The sequence below is a fragment of the Ambystoma mexicanum genome, chromosome 6q (genome assembly GCF_040938575.1).
Source record: "Ambystoma mexicanum isolate Mex_15411 chromosome 6q, UKY_AmexF1_1, whole genome shotgun sequence".
In the NCBI taxonomy this organism is placed as follows: domain Eukaryota; kingdom Metazoa; phylum Chordata; class Amphibia; order Caudata; family Ambystomatidae; genus Ambystoma; species Ambystoma mexicanum.
The window spans coordinates 898,610,676-898,630,784 of NC_090937.1; positions in this window are offsets into that span (position 1 = coordinate 898,610,676).

The following is a 20,109-nucleotide window of genomic DNA, read 5'->3' on the forward strand; positions in this document are numbered from 1 at the left end:
ATTATGTGTCTCACCACCTTTTTTATCATTGATCAGTGACCCACAAGATGCTGCAGGTCCCATTGACTCAGAGCTGTCACTGGTTGATATATGTAGGTGTATGTGAGTGTATTCGTGTGTCTGATTGATCAACATGATTCCAACACTTTGTGGAATGGCAGTTTACTTACCACCATTATTCACACTTATACAAAGACCTACTCCTTGACTCAGACACTATCAACCTCTTGGTGTGAGAACAGGGAATGACAGGCAATTAACTTTGTAGACATATTCAAGTTCAAATATATGCTCATAAAAAGATGAGAAGTGGGGTCTTGAATATCACTAGGACTCCTAAAAACATAACAGAGAGCAATAACTACTACATGTTCCTTTCAGTCATGCATTTTGGGATTAACAGCATTGATCTGGGAGTTTGTGCACCTTCTGAGGCATCTATTCAGTGTCGAGTTGGTGAGCTGGTTGAACACATGCTGCGGTTCAACAAGCGGCAACAGCACTTGCGTCAAAGAAGCTTGTGACAGACCGGTGATGTTCGGGTCAGCGTAGTTTACCATGGGCTTAATTGTGTAAATAGAGTCATTGGAAGATTATCTTTGGTGCTGTGAGGCCATGCACAGGGTCTCTGAAGAATGGCAAATCCATTGTTTCCCTTCCTAACCAGAAGGGTTGCCAGAAATCACTTGGAGGGCTTCCACCGGACCTAGCTGATGTAGAATTAGTTTGAATGTGGATAAAGTTGGCCTACGGTTAATAGAAGGCTGTTATCAAGAAAACATGTTACTATATAAATGTTATCTTGCCAAACTACAGGTCAGCTACTGTGGGTACCAAGAAACAGTCAGAGTAGAGTTCCATCTATGCCTTATTCCTTTCAGCATGAAGCATTGAGAAAGTGAGTCTGATTAGCAGAGACAGAACTGACAGCATCATTTAATCATAAAAGCCCACTAGATAGCATTTTGTCAAACTTAGGTTTTTTCCAAGATGTTTTATAATTAGTCTTGCAATTATGCAACTTCTTGCGTTGCAATGGACACATGAGATGACCAGTATTTCTTCTAAGTAGCGGGTGCTTGAGTAGCTACATTGTAGTATGTGATACATGACAACTTAAACATGATTTGGTCGCTTATTGGTAATTTGTGTTTTTATCAGAGAGCTGTGGAGATGTGTTAATATGTTCTTAAGCCAATGATTCATTTGGCTACAGTGGAGGTACTGTTTTGTGTGGTGTGAATGTTGAGACAGGAACACCAGAGAGTAGAGTGTTTCCTCCTTGCAGGTGCAACAGAACTAGGTACTGCCTGTCAGTCCTGAATTCAGAGAGAGATTAAAGGTTTTATTTTACACAATAGTTCTAGCTGATACCTTATCTTGTCTATCTCCTTTGATATCACTTGAGTCCAGCAATACAAGAGATCTTTTTACCCATATCCAGAGCCAACAAACCAACTTTGTTAGCAGATTTGCTCTTTGGATCTGGAGTCCCCCGTCTCCTCACATAAAGTAGGAGACAGAATTGTCTGATTTTGTCCAGACCTGCTTGGCTGTTGACGAATGGCAGACGCACAAACAGGTTCTCATGATAGACATAATTTGCTTCTTCCTAATTCAGGGGACGATCCCTTACTGATTGAGAACAAAGACTCTGGATTTGTTTGGATCCCATTGCTATCCCAAACCCCTTGAGAAGGAGTCAATTAATATGTCGTTCTGGGGAGGAGAGATAAAGGGGATCCCACTTCTTTGAATGTGAGGGATCATCACTCAGTTCAATGATATCCTGAAGTTCTCCTTCACTGGAAGCAGTAATGTAGAGGAGCTCAATACCTCTGCTGGAAGTCCCGCCCCTATTCTGATGATATGTTGGAAACCAGAAATTGCAACATGTGCAACGCCAGCAATGGTACCTATACCACAAGGAGCCTATGAGATAAAATATCCACTGAGAAAACCCTACATGATGTATCCCCGAAGAGATGATAGACTCCAGAGGGAGACCCTCAAAGAAGTGTGAAGATGTGAAAAGGAGAGTTTGGTGACATCACAAGAAAGGAGTTTGATGCACTGAGAAGGATGACCGAAGAAGAGAAGGCATAAACCTTTTAGAATCTGATGGTGAAGTAATGAATCGAGAAGACTTTCATGTGCGGAATGAAGGTTGCACATGTGAAGAAGCACTACAGAAAATGCAAGTCATTTTATAACTGTACAGAGGCTTGTAAGAGGATTCAATTCAGCACTACAGCCAAGTCAACGCCTAGTCTAGAATACTGAATGAAAACCCTTATTGATATATCTTTATGTCCAGTTCATGCGTTCTGGATGACTACCCCTATATAACACCCCTCTCTTAGAATCCCCCTGACCCCACTGAGCCAAGAAGTAGTTCTGTTTTGCAAGTTAAAAGGTTTAATTGATAATTTAAACAATAGATATATATATCACACTTTAGAATAAATTAATAATTGGATATCACACTTAATCTGGTATGATAAAGATTAACAACGGGGAATCTGGCACTAGCACACTTCTTGATAATCACTAAGGAGTTGACATGAAATGGATAAGGTAGCAACAATACGTTTATGGTTTCAAATGGATGCAATGTGGAATGAAATGCAGTACAGAAAATACTCAATATAATTTCAACAAAACAATGTAATCACTTTTCTCTGGCAATCCCCTCCCCCCTTTATGCAATGCAAGGAAATGGAAGGAAAGCACACAGTTCTCAGAAATGCAATCAAATGTAATTTAGTTCACCCCAGCAACTTAGACTACAGAAGTTGAAAACACAGGCCCAAATGCTTTTAAATGTGCTGGAAATGAAGAAAAAAATATGCTAACATGCTTTTAATTCCCTCTAGAGGTTCAGGGTGAGTGGTATCTAGTTAATATTAGTCCAGGCTCACACTAGCAATGATTCAGGGATAATTAGCAGGTTAAACGAATTTCTGGCAAATGGAAGGCAAGCAGCAGCAGATTTTTACACGTGAAGAAATTTGCAAATCGCGGTAAAATGTCAAATCGCGGCTAAATTTGCGAATGCGCCGAGCGCGATTACAGAGGAACTACAAGGACTATCACTATCGTTATGGGGTCCTAAGACAGCCTAGGATCTCAGCTTCCAGATGAAAGTTACTGCAAGTCTCTAGCACAAACGGTCACGGAGATATGAGCGATTAAATAAAGGTCGTTTTTCAGATTCAAAATTTTAAAGTTCAAAAAGACAAGTGCAGCTTGCAACTAGAAAATGACAAGTGACAGCTTTACAAATGACAGTTGACAGTTAGGAGGCAATTCTACTTAGATTAAAATAGCTTGAATTATATTATCTTAACTAAGAGATTGGTTCTGCACAGTCTTGCTAGGTACTCACACTATATTCTTGAATTAGAATGGGCCTCGCCATGGATCTGGTCAGGTTTTAGACTGGACTCTGGTCTCTGCACTTCACAGTGATCTGGGTCAGCTCTGCTCTGCCTCTGGTCTGGCCTGATGGATTTGAAGTCTGGATCTTTCTGCACAGCTTTCTCTAGAGATTGATGGAGGTAAAGTATGGATTTTCCAGCAGAGCGTCCCGCAGCAAATGGATTTGAAGGTCCCTATCTGTCCTGTCTGTCTGCTTTTATGTGTTTTTTTTTTATGGGTGTGTGTGCAGCATCACTAGACCCTACCCCTCTCCACTTCTAATTGGTCAAACTTCCATTTCTCACTTGATTGGGGAAGGAACTGTGAGTCAGAGCGATGTCATTTTTACAGCCTGCAGAAAGTCCACTCCTCCTGTCGACTTGCACACAAATCTAGATTTGAACCAAATACATATTTGCAGAGGTACATATTGTTTTAAAATCATATGCACCCATCATGCATTACAGGAGGTATACCCTGTCCAAATCTGCTCTCCCTGAGAGCTTGCATTCAGAAATGGCAATATTTTGCACTTTTTAACTGGTTTGCGATACCGGACATTACCCCAAATTTACACACACGTGCGCAAGGAGTATGGACATTAGTTGATGAAGTGTCAGATTTTTCACATGCACACACTTTGAGTAATATCCTCTTTTCCGCTAAAACCCCCCTGAACATACCACCGGTTATAAAAACCTCTTAAAATGTGGGCAGAAAAATCACAAGAATTATGGTATCATTTATAAAATTTTCACATGTCCGTTCTATGAGTTATTCATCTTTTTAGAGTTAGGTTCTGGCCCCAAAGGGGTGTGGTTTTCCTCCAGCACAAGGTTGAATTTCTGGTTTTTCCAGTTCTGCCAAGCCAGCTTGCTCTCACAGGCAGTGCCCCTCCCCTTTGCTTCAGGAGGAAGCTACTTTTACGACATCTGCAATAAACCATCTGCCTGGGTCAGGACAGGGCTTTGTTCAGAGCTCCTGTATTCTGTGGGGGCTCCCCTTAATTCAATTATCAGAGAGATGGCATATCCTTAGTGTGGCCAGCAAAAGGCAGATAGGCCTGGGAACACAGCTGTGACTCAAGTTTCACTCCTGATGGGGGTAGTTGCCAGGCAGAATTCAGTTCCTTAAGCCAGGTTTCAGATAAAATGTCACTTTTTGTTACCCAGTTTAAGTCAAGACATTTTTTTTACATATGCAGCTAGAATGCTGATTCTAAGTTCAAAACTATGACATTTAAACAATTGCAGCCTATGTGACATTCAAAAGTAGGTCACTCAGTCAATTTAAACATTTAGATTTTTTAGTGTCTTTCAGTCCAAATTTACTTAAACTGCTGAAATCCACAACTCAGCCAGTCTTGTTATAAACCTTCAAGTCACTTCAGAATATAACTTTACATTGGATCCACCTCTCAGTAAGTCTTTCTTTGGCCTGTTTTGGGTTCATTTATTCAGTTTACAAAAAGTAAAATCTGGTGTTGTTTTAAAACGCCGGCTTTTGGATAGTGGTGAGTACTGGTACTGCACCCCTTTTTGGGATTTAAGAAAATGAATTCCCAACAGTTATGGGTTTGCTTTTGGCAATCAGCATTGCCACTCCCAATGGTTTCAGACTACTGTGTGGGTAGTCCAATGGTGGTTTTAGGCAGTGTCCTTCTGTGCCCATAACATCGGCAAAAATGAGTGGCAGCCTATTCTTCATGCATTTCCCTGTGCATTTTCTGGGAAGCTCTGGCCATCATGATGTTTTCCATGTCAGTACTGCACAGTTTTGAGGTAGGGCTCGGATGCATGGGTAAATACATCCCACAAGCCCCCCTTCTTGCGGTGGCCATCTGATCCTTCACTGGTGGGAACCGCAAGATCTGGGATGTAGTTCTCATCTTCTTCCGGTAGATGGCCAGTTCAGCATCTCTTCCTTCATCCGGTGGATCGATCGGTCATCCTCCCCGGTCCTGATGGGAATATTGGGCGGTACTCTTGGCCCCCTTGCGTCATCCTCCCAGCCTCCGGATCGTCCTCCTTGGCCCGTCTCCAGGTTTTCTTTCTCCTAGGACGACAAAGGAAGAGCGGCAATACCTATTCATAGACATTTTTCCACCACTGTTGAGATAGTGGGGCAGCATATGCATTTCATCATAACAAAACATTACATTCTTATTTTGAAAAAAAAAAAACAGTATAACTAAGAGACAGTTTCATGCAAATCACAATATTTTAGAGACTAGATGTGGTATGTTTTATGGTTGGAACTGAATTAATCTGAGACAGTACCCGCTAGGATTCCAGAGGATTCCTCCAGTTGTTGCAGAGTGTGCCTGGGATGGCAACATTTCAACTGGTTTATGTGGACCCACTTGTCTTCCCCCGCTGCCAAAGGACCTTTGGGGATGTGGATTTTGTAGGCCACTGGGGAGATCTTGTCGATGATCTCAAAGGGTCCCTTCCATGTAGGCAAAAATTTGCGCTGCTTGGCCTGGTTCCTTTGGAAGTTGTATAGATAGACCCGGTCCCCCACCTGATATTCCTTCCTGGAAGTTTTCAGGTCATAGTGGGTCTTCATGCTATCAGCTGATCTTTCTAGATTCCGCTGAGCGTAAGCAAAAGCATGTTGGAGGTGTTTCCTTAAATTCTCCACATACTCATGAGTAGTGGAGGCATTTATCAGTGTCTGCTCTTGGGTCCTGTAGAGCAAATGCTGAGGAAGCACCATCTTGCGCCCAGTCATCAACTCAAATGGTGACATTTTGGTTGCAGATGAAGGGGTAGATCTGATGGCCATTAGGACCAGAGGTAATCGGATATCCCAACTTGGCCCAGAATCTGCCACAAACTTTTTTAAGATGCTCACAATTGTCCGGTTATATCTCTCAACTGCCCCAGAAGAAGCTGGCCTGTAAGCAATATGCAACTTCCTTTTGACCCCCAGTATCTCCCACATCTTTGTCATTACTTCACTGGTGAAGTGGCTACCTCTGTCTGACTCAATCCTTTGAGGTAGACCAAAACGGGAAAAGATGTGGTTAATCATCAGGGCAGCTGCAGTTTCTGCCTTGCAATTTGGGGCTGGGAGACATTCCACCCACTTGGTAAACAAGCATGTCACAGTCAACATGTACTTATTCCCCCTAGCAGAGCGAATCACGGGGCCTACAAAGTCGATTTGTAAATCTGACCATGGCAGTGTCATCCCCCTCTTTTGGAGAGGCGCACGGTGCGTGAGGGATGATGGCTGAAATTGTGCACACACAAGACACCCCTTCAAGTATTGGTCGAGGTCCTGCCCTATGTGTGGCCAGTATGCAACCTCACTTAAGATTTCCAGTGTTGTGTGAAACCCCCTATGACCGGCGGTGGCCGCATCATGGGCGTGACTTAACATCAGGCTTCGGAATGAGGTAGGAACCACCCACTGATCGTGGCCAGCTTTGGATTTCCTTACCAACAAATCGACTTGGATCCGGAACATTTTTGGACACTTCATCAACACTCTTAGGTCCTCTTTCCCAATGTAATCGGTATCCGTCAGGGGAAAGTTCTCAGGGTCCTCAAGGTGTTGGTAAAATTTACCAATTATTGGATCCCCCTTCTGAGCGGTAATCAAATCAGCATCAGGGGTCTCCTTACTCCATTGTGCAATTGAAAGGTCGTTGTGAGCATTTGTCTGGGACCTAGTGATAGCAGTGACCTGGATTTCCCCCAACAGGGACTCAATCTCAATTAGATCCCCTTGGATGGCCCCGGTTTTGGCCAGCTGATCAGCTAAGTCATTTCCAGTTTTGTCTGGTCCCTCTACTTTGGAATGACCCTTGATCTTTTTCCAATAGATGGTCATCTCATTCGAGGTGACCAGATCATCAATGTTTTGGATCAACTTCCCATGTTTCAAGGGTTTGTTGTTAGCACATAACATGCCTCTGGTTTTCCAATTAACCAGGTGCTCCACGAACCCGTTCTGTACATAATCCGAATCTGTGATTATGACCAGTTCGCGGAGTTGATGCTGGACAGCAGTGAGGATGGCCTGATGCACAGCCATCAATTCTGCCACCTGACTACTTCGGGGACCAATTTTGTATCCAGCAGAGGGTTCTGGGGACTCATTCACCCATGCATTCCCTACGCCAGCCACCAGTTCTTTCTCCCCGTCGTTGTCAACATGGTAAGAGCATCCATCCACATAGACAGTGGGCATTCCCTCACACTTGTCCTCTTCAAAGACTTTGTGTGGGGAATTAAGGTATGCCTCCATGTTGTCCTTTATTTTTAGACTTTCGTCCTCGAGACAGTTTTCTCTGGCACAATCATGCAAGTCAGCCAGACCTTGCGCGAGGGGACTCTTCTTGTTTTGGCCATATCTGACCTCCACAGGAAAGCCTTGCATTGACAGAATCCAGGAAGTAATTCGGGAATTACTCACATTTCCGGTCCGGATTCTATCACTTTGGAGATATTGCAGAGGCTGGTGTGGAGTCTCCACTATGATGTGTTCCCCCTGGATAAACGGGCGGTAATTCTTCAATGCCCACACCGTTGCCAGGAGTGCCTTCTCACAATCGTTGAATTTTTCCTCCACAGAGGATAAAGTTTTGCTCGCATAGGAGATTACTTTATTGACCTTGTCATGCTTTTGGTATAATACTGCCGTCAAGCACGTATTAGAGAACCCTGTCTCCAGGAAGAACTCCTTGTTTCTGACAGGGTAAGCTAGGCAAGGCGCTTGTGAGAGGCTTCTCTTGAGTTGTCTTACTGCCTCGGCTTGTTCTGGACCCCATTCCCACTTGACCCCCCCCTTCAGGAGATGAATCAGGGGTCTAGTGATCTCTGCGTAGCCCTCAATGAACTTTCTGCTGTAATTAGTCAGTCCAAGGAGGCTCCTTAGTTCTCGCAGATTTGTGGGGTCTTTCAGTTTCTGAAGTGCTTCCACTTTCTTTTCTTATGTAGGAAAATATTGAACTCATTACCGGAGTTAAGGTATCCGAAGGGAGTCCGGGTCCATGTGTACTGCTGGCCCCCAAAGGTAAAAGCCAGTTTGTATTGGTCCTCCCTGCTGACAGGCACAGTCCAGTATCCATTGGTCAGGTCTATTGCAGTGAATAGCTGTGACCCCTGGATCTGGGCCAGCCCTTGGTCAATGTAGGGCAGAGGCCATCGGGAAGTATGGACCCGTTTGTTGAGCTCCCTAAGGTCAGCACAGAGTCTCCACTGGCCGTTTGGCTTCAATATTCCCAGCACCGGATTATTGAAGGTGCTGTGGACTGGACGGATTATTCCCCAGGACTCAAAGTTCTTAATTATTTCAGTAAGGGACTCCATTGATGCGAGAGGCAAGCGATATTGCTTCACAAACACTGGAGTCATGCCAGGGTCCGTGGGGATTGTTGTTGTGTGGATGTCAGTGCGACCACAGTCATATGAGTCTACCGCAAAGAGATCTTGGAAATCCAAGAAAACTTGTTTCAACTTTTGCTTTTGTTCCAGAGTCACACAGGCATCAGCTAGGTTGACTCTCTCTTCCACCATCTGCCTGAAGCCTGGAAAGACTTCTGGTTTGGCTATCTCCGCGGCCTCCTCCAACTGGGTGGAGAAGTCCCTGGTCAGAGTGCTGATTTGGACTGGAGGCTTCAGGTGGGAAAGGCAGCCCTCATGGACCTGGAAAATCACCTCATCCCTCCTGAAGTCACAAGTCACATCTTCCTTACCATAGGGGCAGGAAGTGTACACCAGGAAGTTCCCCCCATGCCGGGTAAAAATCCTGTCTGGTGTTGTATTGTCATCACTGTCACTGTCAAAGCAGTCCTTGGGGATTGGCCCTAGCAGTTCATTTCCAAGATCAATGGAGAAATGTCGGTCATCAACCGCCATTCCAATAATGGTGCCTGCGGCTAGAGTAATACTCTTTAAGTCGCTGTTATCCACCTCTATTGGAATGGTGTCATGTTCTATGTTGACTAATGGAGTTGGGTTTACCCCCAACCCTTGCTGTTGGAGAGAAGCGTTTAGATGTATGTAAGTATCAGGGTTTTGCAAATATTGTCCTCTTTTAGCTTTCACTTCCAGGGAGAATTGTCGGGTCCTTTCTGGGATGGTAACTTCCTCTTTAATCTGAATTTCAACTGCATAAGGTAGCAATTGAGCTGACCTAAATGCTTTTTCGGGATCATCAAAGCCCATGGGATTATCCGCTAATCGGGACCAAGCTTTGAAGTTTATTAGGTCCAAACTAATGGCAAAGCGATTGAGAATGTCACTGCCTAAGTAAAAGGCGGCAGTGACGTCTCGCACGACCCAACAGTTATGGACTATGCTCTTGTTGCCAATGGAGATTTTGAGCATACACCTGCTTGGCAGGGGATGTTTGGAATTGGGTGCTTCCAGGTCCATTTCCCATTTGTCTATCAGTTTGAATGTGGGAATGGCTGGATCTTTTGGGAGTTGGCGGAACATGGCTTCGCTGATGAAGCTCTTACCGTTGTTCACACACACTCGAGCGAGAACAGAGTCCTTCCCATCATTTAACTGAACAGGGATGAACAACTGCTCTCCAATTTGCTGAATATCAGCCAGGCTCTGAGCTGATTTCACATCTTCCTGGACTATAGGAGTGGGAGTTTCTGATTGTGGATTAGTATAGAATCTCAGAGTGTTTCCTTCCAGCGTGGAGTACCACTTTAGACTGGAAGGAAGGTTGATTTTCAGAAATAGAGAGGACCCCCCATCACCAGTCTGTTGTCCTACTGCTATTACTGTCACGTCTGGAATTTGGCTATTCTGGAAGTGAAATTCTACTTGGTCAGGTTTTTGTTCAACCATGTGGCAGGTGCCGTTTAAACTAACATGGTTGACACTCTGTTTTAATTTTATTGGTCGGTTAGTCTGGGTCCAGAGGACCTTGTTTACGCAATCTATTAGGGGTGACAACCTTCTCAGGAGGTCATTCCCTAGTAAACAAGGGGTGCCCTCTGGAGTCACAACTATGACCGGGTGTTTCAACTTGTGTCGCCCAATTTTAATGTCCAAGTCTGCCGTCCCCTCGACGGGAATTTCCTTCCCGTCAAAGTTCTGCAGTTGTCCAGGAAGAGAGGTGAGAGGAATTTGGTAATTCTCTCCCCTTCCTGCATTCAGTTCATCAAAGGCCCTTCTGGACAGAAGGGTAGCTTGAGATCCCGTGTCCACCAGCGCTAAAATTGTACCCTGCCCCTGTACTTGTACCGGGGCATAATATCTTCCCTCCTTCTCCTCAAGGGGGCACAGATAATGCACATTTTTGGACAACTGGTGGGCTAGCTTTCTGGTTTTGGACATCGCAAGAGAAGAAATTTGGGCAGAATTCTGTGGAGAGCCTTGGGAATCTGAAAGAAAAATTTGGCAACTGGAGATCAGAGCCAGTGTGGGTTCCCCTGGCTCTGGTTCCGGGCCGCCCCCCCCTTTTTGGAGGCAGTCACCAGGATGGGTTTGAACCAGGGGATTTTCTTGCTGTTGGTTCTGGGATGAGATGGTGGGCGGCGGTAGCTCAGCCTCCACATCTCCCCAGTCTGGATTTGCATCCCTAGGGACCCATTTTTCTTTGGGAGGAGTTCCCCCCTCTCTGAAGGAGAAGATCCTTTTCCCAGGATCCTCTGAGGATCCCTCTCCCTCAAATTGGAAGATCTGTACCTCCTCCTACCCCCCCTCTGCTCCTTAGGAGGCAGACTTACAGGGGCAAGAGATTTTGTTTCAGGTTCCTGGGTTTCCAGGGGCTGTTTACAAGTGAGGAAGGAAGCTTCCTCCAAGGCTTTACACCCCCCTTCCCTTTGTGCCTCCTCCCTGGGAACCGGTGTGTTATCGGGGTGCTGCCCCCGTCATTGTTCTGGAGCACCAGGTCCAGAGTTGGGTGCGTTCTGCGCCGGCATGCCGATCTGAGGGTTCTGCTGAGCCCTCAGTATGTGACCCAGATCTCGCGCCATGTTTTGAACCTGGCGCTCTAACTGGGAAACCCGCTCAGGCTGATACGGGCCCTGTTTTCTCCCCTGGGCTGATCCCGGGAAGGGTAGCTGTCCCTCCTCTGGTAATACCCCGGGTTGGGAAGATTTGGGTACCCCTCCACCCTTGGCCTCCCCTCTCCCGGATTCAGTGGTCTGGGCTCAGGGAATTGGGGAAAGAAGGATGGATGGTTTTGGGGCTGAAAGTCGGGTGGATATCTGGAAAAAAAGTTCTGCCCAGGGTTTGGTAAATTTCTGCCCTCCTGTGGGAAGTTTGGAGGGAAGTTCCCTGGGTTCGGTGCTCGGTTGGATCCACCCCCTTGGGCTGGGGGATTCCACACATAACCCAGGATTGGTCGATTTCCCTTGTAACGGGGACTTACATAATCAGGAGAGCGAGGGACCCCATTTGTGGGGCTGCCTCCTTGGCTCCCTGTCTGTGACTGACCCGAGGACCTCCTGGGCCTAGCATTATTAGGTGCAGGTAAGTTTTTAGGCCCCCCCATCTCCAAATCCAAAACGGGGGTGACCTTTACCTCTGCCACCTTGGCAGCAGCAGGGGTGCTGTTGGCTTTGGGGTTTTTCTGGGCATTACTTTTGCTATCTACCGGTTTCTGCACCTCATAGATCCGGGTAGCCTGTTCAATGACCCAGTCTAAAGATCTTTTCTCGTGAAAATCCCTCACGAGCTGGGTCATTATATATTTGGGCAAGGCATGGAAAAAGGTATTAACAAATTCTCTGCTGTCTGTGCGCACCCTTCTTGTGGTCTGTGCAAAAGCACGCTTTAACTCCTGCACAAATTCTTGTGGGGCCTGATCCTCCCCATATTGTAAATTGTAGGCTGCCTTGCGAGCCTCTTGAGGATTTCTGTGAACAGAAAAATGTTTCAAGATGGCCGCCTTATAGGTGGACCATCTTAAATGATTTTGGTCCTCCAGCCCCGCAAAGAAACTGGAGTACTCCGGGGAGAAGGTCCACTTTACATATTGAATACAGCTTTGGCTGTCCTTCAAATGGAAAGTCTCCATCATTTGCTCAAACAACTCTAAGTGCTCCCAAACAGAATACTTAGCGTTCTTATGGTAAGGCGTGATGACGCTCCTGATCGCCTTAATCTGCTTTAAGGGGTCCTTAAGTAAGGCCCTTTTTGCCTTATTGGCCTTTTTGGTTCGGGTAACCCTTGTCCATTCATCCTCTGACTCAGAGGCACTGCTCCCAGAGGTTCCTGTCTTCTCTTCCAGGTTTTCCCGGATTCTGCGAGCCTGGGAATGGCTGGCAGAATGTGGGGACCTGGTCTCCTGTGTCCTGCGCAGTTCAGAGGAGTCTTCAGATTCCTCCTTGCTGCCAGGATTTGATGGGTACCCCCTCCACTGACCTAACTGGGCAGAGGTTTTCAGGATGCCCTTAATGGGCCTACTCTCCTGGGGTTCCCCATTAAATTGCACTGTGCTTGGGTGCCCATACCCGGATGCCCGCCCCTCCATTCCTGGGTGGTACTGGCCTATGAGCCCCATGCTTCTGGCTGGATAGTAATCTGCCATCCCTGTGGCCCTGTGCTCATTTGCGCCAGGGGACATGGGGGTGGCAGAGTCCAGGGACTGAAAGGTATGAGGGCCTCTGGTACTAGGGCTCCTGAGGTTATGCTCCGGAGTTTCCATTTCCCAGCGAACCTCCTCTCTATCCGCCCCTGCTCCCTGTTGCAATGCAAGAGCCTGCATTTGTGCCTTCAGTTCCTCAGTTAAGGCCTTACTAGACTCTATCAGTCTCTCCTGCATCGCTACCTGTTGTTGGAGCCTATCATTGTGTTGACAGAGGGCCTCATTTTCCCTCTGTGCTTCCTGATTGGTCCTGGAGCACTGGGCCAGTCTTTGCTGCAGGAGGGTTACCTCCTGATTCCCATCCCTACTGGCCTGCTCCTTTCTTGCCAGAGCATCTTCCACCCTTCTGGTGTGCTCTAACAAGTTTGCATGCTCTTTTTGGAGATCACCCAGCCCCTGGAGGGCCAAGTGATTTTCTTCCGTTTTTCTTTTTAACTGGCAGACTTCCTGGCCTAAGGTGTCCCTTTCCTGACTAAGAGCCTGCATCTGTGCCGCCAGGTCATCCCTCTGCCTTTGAAGGGCACCAGCTTTCCGGTGCTCTTCATCAAACTCTGCCTGGGTATCCAGGTCTTTCAGAATCAGTTTATTGCTTTCTGCCTTTTCCCTATCTAGGTGGCCTTGCAGGGTGACTACCTGCTCAGCACATACCCTGTTGAAGTCCAGTTGTTGCTCCAGCTTTTTCTGGCTTTGCAGTAGGGAGTCCAAACCTTCTTGGTGTTCCTTCTGCAAGGCCAGAAATCTGGTATCCTGTTCTGACTTTTCCTTTTGCAGCACATCCATATCCTCCTTTATTTTAGTGATGTACTGTCTGGTCTCATTTTCTGACTCCTGGCTTCTGTGCAGCCTTTGCTCAGAAGAGTCCAGATCAGATTGGGCCTTCTCTAACGCCATCTGTTGCCTTTTTGCCAGATCATGGCCTTCCGTGCTTTTATCCTGCATGTCTCCCATATATAGGTACAGGTATGCTGCTATCCTGGCAATCTTATTGTGTTCATCTTTGGCTTTAGGAGCCATATATAGTTCACTCAGGGCCACATGTAATGGGCCCTGATCTCTCCATAGGTCTGACCCTGTTTCAGTGACCTGTCGCGTGATGGCCTGCAACCAGGCATCCTGGCCCTGTTCAGTCCATTCACCTCTCACAAATAGTTTATGTAAGAAGTGCTCTCTGGCTATTTTCATGTCTACTAAGGTCGTCATTCTGGAATTTGAGTTCCTTCCTGATTTACAGAAGTTTGTATTTTATTTTTGCAAAACAGACCTTTTTCCTAGAGCGTTCCTTTGAGGAGTGCTTTACAGCGTAACACAGCGTGGTGATCCGACCGGATATGTGTATCTGGTCAGCTGGCACACTGTATTAATCTGCACAAGTGATAGATCTAACCCAAACGTCCGGCACGAGCCCCCAATTTGTAAGAGGATTCAATTCAGCACTACAGCCAAGTCAACGCCTAGTCTAGAATACTGAATGAAAACCCTTATTGATATATCTTTATGTCCAGTTCATGCGTTCTGGATGACTACCCCTATATAACACCCCTCTCTTAGAATCCCCCTGACCCCACTGAGCCAAGAAGTAGTTCTGTTTTGCAAGTTAAAAGGTTTAATTGATAATTTAAACAATAGATATATATATCACACTTTAGAATAAATTAATAATTGGATATCACACTTAATCTGGTATGATAAAGATTAACAACGGGGAATCTGGCACTAGCACACTTCTTGATAATCACTAAGGAGTTGACATGAAATGGATAAGGTAGCATCAATACTTTTATGGTTTCAAATGGATGCAATGTGGAATGAAATGCAGTACAGAAAATACTCAATATGATTTCAACAAAACAATGTAATCACTTTTCTCTGGCAATCCCCTCCCCCCTTTATGCAATGCAAGGAAATGGAAGGAAAGCACACAGTTCTCAGAAATGCAATCAAATGTAATTTAGTGCACCCCAGCAACTTAGACTACAGAAGTTGAAAACACAGGCCCAAATGCTTTTAAATGTGCTGGCAATGAAGAAAAAAATATGCTAAAATGCTTTTAATTCCCTCTAGAGGTTCAGGGTGAGTGGTATCTAGTTAATATTAGTCCAGGCTCACACTAGCAATGATTCAGGGATAATTAGCAGGTTAAACGAATTTCTGGCAAATGGAAGGCAAGCAGCAGCAGATTTTTACACGTGAAGAAATTTGCAAATCGCAGTAAAATGTCAAATCGCGGCTAAATTTGCGAATGCGCCGAGCGCGATTACAGAGGAACTACAAGGACTATCACTATCATATTGGGGTCCTAAGACAGCCTAGGATCTCAGCTTCCAGATGAAAGTTACTGCAAGTCTCTAGCACAAATGATCACAGAGATATGAGCGATTAAATAAAGGTCGTTTTTCAGATTCAAAATTTTAAAGTTCAAAAAGACAAGTGCAGCTTGCAACTAGAAAATGACAAGTGACAGCTTTACAAATGACAGTTGACAGTTAGGAGGCAATTCTACTTAGATTAAAATAGCTTGAATTATATTATCTTAACTAAGAGATTGGTTCTGCACAGTCTTGCTAGGTACTCACACTATATTCTTGAATTAGAATGGGCCTCGCCATGGATCTGGTCAGGTTTTAGACTGGACTCTGGTCTCTGCACTTCACAGTGATCTGGGTCAGCTCTGCTCTGCCTCTGGTCTGGCCTGATGGATTTGAAGTCTGGATCTTTCTGCACAGCTTTCTCTAGAGATTGATGGAGGTAAAGTATGGATTTTCCAGCAGAGCGTCCCGCAGCAAATGGATTTGAAGGTCCCTATCTGTCCTGTCTGTCTGCTTTTATGTGTTTTTTTTATGGGTGTGTGTGCAGCATCACTAGACCCTACCCCTCTCCACTTCTAATTGGTCAAACTTCCATTTCTCACTTGATTGGGGAAGGAACTGTGAGTCAGAGCGATGTCATTTTTACAGCCTGCAGAAAGTCCACTCCTCCTGTCAACTTGCACACAAATCTAGATTTGAACCAAATACATATTTGCAGAGGTACATATTGTTTTAAAATCATATGCACCCATCATGCATTACAGGAGGTATACCCTGTCCAAATCTGCTCTTCCTGAGAGCTTGCATTCAGAAATGGCAATATTTTGCACTTTTTAACTGGTTTGCGATACCGGACATTACCCCAAATTTACACACATGTGCGCAAGGAGTATGGACATTAGTTGATGAAGTGTCAGATTTTTCACATGCACACACTTTGAGTAATATCCTCTTTTCCGCTAAAACCCCCCTGAACATACCACCGGTTCTAAAAACCTCTTAAAATGTGGGCAGAAAAATCACAAGAATTATGGTATCATTTATAAAATTTTCACATGTCCGCTCTATGAGTTATTCATCTTTTTAGAGTTAGGTTCTGGCCCCAAAGGGGTGTGGTTTTCCTCCAGCACAAGGTTGAATTTCTGGTTTTTCCAGTTCTGCCAAGCCAGCTTGCTCTCACAGGCAGTGCCCCTCCCCTTTGCTTCAGGAGGAAGCTACTTTTACGACATCTGCAATAAACCATCTGCCTGGGTCAGGACAGGGCTTTGTTCAGAGCTCCTGTATTCTGTGGGGGCTCCCCTTAATTCAATTATCAGAGAGATGGCATATCCTTAGTGTGGCCAGCAAAAGGCAGATAGGCCTGGGAACACAGCTGTGACTCAAGTTTCACTCCTGATGGGGGTAGTTGCCAGGCAGAATTCAGTTCCTTAAGCCAGGTTTCAGATAAAATGTCACTTTTTGTTACCCAGTTTAAGTCAAGACATTTTTTTTACATATGCAGCTAGAATGCTGATTCTAAGTTCAAAACTTTGACATTTAAACAATTGCAGCCTATGTGACATTCAAAAGTAGGTCACTCAGTCAATTTAAACATTTAGATTTTTTAGTGTCTTTCAGTCCAAATTTACTTAAACTGCTGAAATCCACAACTCAGCCAGTCTTGTTATAAACCTTCAAGTCACTTCAGAATATAACTTTACATTGGATCCACCTCTCAGTAAGTCTTTCTTTGGCCTGTTTTGGGTTCATTTATTCAGTTTACAAAAAGTAAAATCTGGTGTTGTTTTAAAACGCCGGCTTTTGGATAGTGGTGAGTACTGGTACTGCACCCCTTTTTGGGATTTAAGAAAATGAATTCCCAACAGTTATGGGTTTGCTTTTGGCAATCAGCATTGCCACTCCCAATGGTTTCAGACTACTGTGTGGGTAGTCCAATGGTGGTTTTAGGCAGTGTCCTTCTGTGCCCATAACATCGGCAAAAATGAGTGGCAGCCTATTCTTCATGCATTTCCCTGTGCATTTTCTGGGAAGCTCTGGCCATCATGATGTTTTCCATGTCAGTACTGCACAGTTTTGAGGTAGGGCTCGGATGCATGGGTAAATACATCCCACAGGCTGTAACGCAAGTAGACTAAGTAATCGTAAAGGCTGGCTATACGTGGTGAATAGTCTGCAGGCGGTGCCGCCAATATATATATATATATATATATATATATATATATATATATATATATATATATATATATATATATAGAATATGGACATTCAATGTCACAATTTTAGTAAGCTCAACCTATGGAGAAAGGAGGATTGACCGCTGTGTGTGTGTTGCAGCAAAGAGATAAGCCAAGGCACGAAGATTGACAAAAGGAAGACTACTTGGCCTGGTGTCAATGGCTGAAGCAGCCAAAACTGGCTATCAGCCATTGAAGAAGAGTGAATGTGAGAACGCTGAGGCATCCCTTGTTAAGTTACACAGAGAGAACACTATGAGTGCCAAGTTCCTTTATTCAAGACAATTAAATGCTATAAAATGGGTCGATTCACAGTCTCTGATCATGTGAGTCCAGGATGAAAATAGAAATGGGCATGTAGACCTGAACATTGATAACAACATGTTCACACTCCCTTATATTCCCAGAGATGAGAAGCGACTACAATGCCAAGTTCAAAGACAGTCTGAATAGCAGATGACATGAGTGATGAGAGCTGATGGGATAATTGGGTGGGGAGGTATGGTAAAGTTCACCCACCATCACCTGGGGTACCGGCGTACGTGCTGCTAGAGAATTGAAAGTTCCAGAAGGGTACAAGCATGCCAACCAATTGTAGAAGGCTGTATAAAGAAGGGCCTTATAGTTTGAGAGCCAATAGCTTACTGTGTTCCTAATAACTGTTGAAGATGACTTGTACTAAGGGATGGCATGAATTGCCCACCACTATAGAGACCCAATCACAATCCAATCCCTTATAGAAAGTATACTTAGATGCTCCCCTTAGTCCAATTACAATCCGATGTATGTTTTTTGTAGTTTGCCACGTAGTATGACATCACATATGATGGGTTTATGCTATAAAAGTAATGTTTTTTTATGAAATGCATTGCAACCATTCTGTGAGAAGTCTGTTGATGTCTGCTATACTGCCTCTTTTAGATAAATGACAATAAAACAGACACTTTGACAACTTCCTGATTTGGTCTTCTTATTTGGTGGGAGAGTTATTCTCCATCCCATCAATCGTATGATGTGTTACCAAAATTGAAAAGACCATAAGGGTTCAGTAATTTGAGGTTTATGCTTCCATGTATTCCAGAATTAATGTGGTCTGAGATGGGGCAGAGAGAGAACCTGGTTCAAGGGACCACAACACTTGAGGAGAGCATGTAACAATTGACAATGCAATTGACATTTTCAATATCTGAGAATATGCAATGCACCCTTTGTCATAAAGCAATACTAGGTGTCAGAGCTGGCAGAATTCCATATGTATGTTTTATTTTCCTTATTACCCATACCCCTTAAGACTAAATAATTGCACCTCCACACTCTTTTGATGGTGTGTTGCTAGACCAGCTCCAATTTCCCACGCACAATATTTTAGCCATACCTAACTATCTGCACTAAACTTTACCTGTAAGGTGGGCACTCAATGCCACTGGCAAGAAGCACATAATGACCAGCTGCATTCCATAACATAGACACTTGTATGTGCTTCATGAGCACAGCATTGGTAGTGTATAGTTTTGAACCCTCCCAAACATGTATTTTTTTTTAAAACATGCAGCCATGGGAGCTGAGTTTGAACTTTTCTGATAAGCAGTTTTCAATTGTAAACTGACACGACCTTTAATGACCAAGAATGGGTTACTATCAAAACAGTCACATTAATATGATTATTTGTTCAAAGTATCATTTTAGATCTTATCCAACACATTCTCAATTTGTATTGCTTAATACTGTACTGTTGCTCAATGATGGCCTACAGATAAAACACCCTGATTGATTGAAATATGTGTTACTGTTTTTAAGTAGATTGGAGGAGTACAGGTTATCTAATTTACCATTACAGGTATTGACCAACCATCTGCCCCCAGCCACAGCAACTGGTCCACTTGTGAATCCTTGAATTAAGAAGTAACAAAAGTATCTGATGTAAATAAGTGGTGAATTGATGGCAGCTGAAGGTGCAGGTAAACATTAATTTCTCAAATGTTATATGGTGCATATTAAGTGAGACCATCAATGAATATGCACTATATGGACCAAAAGGTGCATCACCGTGTTTTTCAATTAAAACTCTTTTCTGTTGTTACAAATGAGCTAACCATGGACATATCTGGAAGTATTAACAGAGCTATTATTTATAATGAAAATTAATTTTAGTATGCCTCATCCTGTGGTCAGAGAAGCCATGTCTACTACACTCTTCCAGTTGTTTACGTGTTTACCCAGGAGGTATCTACCAAAGTATCTTCATGACAAGGTTGTCACTACACAACAATTGAAGGAGCCACATAAATGTGAAGTTCAATGGTAATTCCATGTTTCCGCATGTTCCTGTTTCCCGGTGTTCCTTTTTTATGGATGCAGAAGAAAACACACAAAGAAGGAACGATTGACAAGTGAGTTGATTTTGTAGTGAAGGTGGCCTCTAGAGGTATTCATCGTTACCTGAGGACAAAGGCTTATCCAACCTATACTTCCGAGTCAATACCGATCAACTTCATTCAGGTTTCTGTATCAGACAACAGAAGCAGAAATGGCAACATCCTCTTCATGAATTGCCATACATGGGCAGCGAGTTTATGTATCCA